This window comes from Psittacula echo (assembly GCF_963264785.1).
Source record: "Psittacula echo genome assembly, chromosome: 26".
Taxonomy (NCBI): Eukaryota; Metazoa; Chordata; class Aves; order Psittaciformes; family Psittacidae; genus Psittacula; species Psittacula echo.
This window is the reverse complement of record NC_137761.1, coordinates 726,658-728,955: the sequence shown is the minus strand read 5'-3', so window position 1 is coordinate 728,955 and position 2,298 is coordinate 726,658. Positions and strand designations below refer to the sequence as shown.

Here is a 2,298-nt window from a genome sequence, read left to right as displayed (position 1 = left end):
GTCAGCACTCAGCCTGCCTGGGAGCTCCCCACGGTGCTGGGGGAGAGATGCTGGGGGAAAGGCACAACCCCTGGCAGGGCAGTAGAAGTGTTCTTGTGCACTGGAGAGGGTGCTGTGTGGGTCAGGGCTGCTCAGAGCTCCACATCACTCTGAGCACGTTTGCAGAGGTTCCTGCTGAAAGACACTGAGGCAGCGTTTACCTGACAGGGAAGGATACTGAGCTCTGATGTTTTCCACTCTTGGTGGGCAGGTTGGGCAGTGGGAGCTGGGAATTTCCTTCTCTGCTTTGGAGAAGGCACCGAGAGTCTTGTCAGGACTTGTGTGAGCTGCTGCTGAGCCCCTGCAGAGGCAGAGCTGCCCCTGGGCAGAGCCCTACTGCCGGGAGGGGTGTGCAGGGCAGAGCTGAGCACACAGCCCATGGGATGGGCTCTGGGAGCACTGAGAGGGAGCAGAGCTGGGCCCAGAGCAGCAGCTCCTGGCAGGGACAGCTCCAGGCAGCAGAGACATGGGCAGGGAGTGGGGGGAAAGGGCAGCCCAGGCCTGGGGAGGGTGCGTTCAGGCAGCTCTCTTGGTGTCTGGCACTGGAGGTGGCTGCTGGCCATGCTCTGCTGGGCACAGTCCTTTGCTTCTCCCCATGAGAGCTCCGTGATCTGCCCTTTGAAACTGTGCTCCCCTCCTCTCACCACAGGTCAGATGTTTTTGGAGGATTGAAGATCAATTTGTGCGTGAAGGCATCTCACAGGCAGCGCAAGTGTAAGCAGAGGAAAAATGGGAAAGGACTGATGGACACTGCAGCTCTCCTGGCTGTGCATTAAGCTGCGAAGAGCTGAGACTTTTTGCCTGATGCAATGCTCTTCTGATTGTGCCTAGGAAGAAGCCTCAGCAGTTACTGACATCACTGGTGATAACGCTGAGCCTCTCCTCTCCGATTATAATGTGCTCAGAGTCGTGAGTGTGTAAATTGAACCTCTGTATCTGACATCTCTCCTGTCCTAACCTGTCACTGCCTTTTTCTCCTCTGACAGTGCCCCATGCCCAGAGGCAGCAGATGTCCAACGGCAGCTCCATCACCCACTTCCTCCTCCTGCCATTCGCAGACAGGCGGGAGCTGCAGCTCTGGCACTTCTGGCTCTTCCTGGGCATCTTCCTGGCTGCGCTCCTGGGCAACGGCCTCATCATCACCAGCACAGCCTGCGACCAGCACCTCCACACCCCCATGTACTTCTTCCTCCTCAACCTCTCCCTGCTGGACCTGGGCTGCATCTCCACCATTGTCCCCAAATCCATGGCCAATTCCCTCTGGGACACCAGGGCCATCTCCTACACAAGTTGTGCTGCACAGCTCTTTTTCTTTCTCTTTTTTATCATAGCTGAGTTTTATCTCCTCACCGTCATGTCCTACGACCGCTATGTGGCCATCTGCAAGCCCCTGCACTACGGGAGCCTCCTGGGCAGCAGAGCTTGTGTCCACATGGCAGCAGCTGCCTGGGGCGCTGGGTTTCTCCATGCTCTGCTGCACACAGCCAATACATTTTCACTCCCCCTCTGCCAAGGCAATGCTGTGGAGCAGTTCTTCTGTGAAATCCCCCAGATCCTCAAGCTCTCCTGCTCACATTCCTACCTCAGGGAAGTTGGGCTTCTTGTGATTGGAGCCTGTGTAACATTTGGCTGTTTTGCTTTCATTGTGGGGTCCTATGTGCAGGTCTTCAAGGCCGTGCTGAGGATCCCCTCTGAGCAGGGCCGTCACAAAGCCTTTTCCACGTGCCTCCCTCACCTGGCTGTGGTTTCCCTCTTTGTCAGCACTGGCACATTTGCCTGCCTGAAGCCCCCCCCCCATCTCGTCCCCATCCCTGGATCTGGTGGTGTCAGTGCTGTACTCAGTGGTGCCTCCAGCAGTGAACCCCCTCATCTACAGCCTGCAGAACCAGGAGCTGAAGGATGCTGTGAGGAAGCTGGTGACTGGATGTGTTTCAGCAGCCATACACTGCTTGCTTTACCCAGGAAAAGGCTTCCATTGTAGGTCATGACAGGCCACGTCTGTCTTTCCTGCTTTACAGTTAGGTTTTTTTTCCACTTACGATGTTGTTGTCTTCAAAGACATGTCAGTTTTTAATGCTTGCTATTTTAGCATGTACTTACCTTGTCTGACTCACAGAATTTTTGTCAATGGGGGTCTCTCATTTTATTTATGTAAAATAAATGATCCTGCAGCAACTTCTTCTCTGTGGTATTGATACGCGGAGAGACTCCACAACTCGTAAAAGTTGTAAAGTAGGTATGCTTTTATTCAGCGCTGAG

The 2,298-nt window shown here is 54.6% G+C and overlaps 1 pseudogene across 1 annotated transcript; it reads left to right on the top strand.

The window, feature by feature from the left end:
- Positions 1 to 1,048: 1,048 nt before the first annotated feature.
- On the top strand, positions 1,049 to 2,027 carry LOC308230241 (olfactory receptor 14A16-like; annotated as a pseudogene). Its single transcript has one exon. The product of its transcript is annotated as an olfactory receptor 14A16-like (transcript).
- Positions 2,028 to 2,298: the final 271 nt, after the last annotated feature.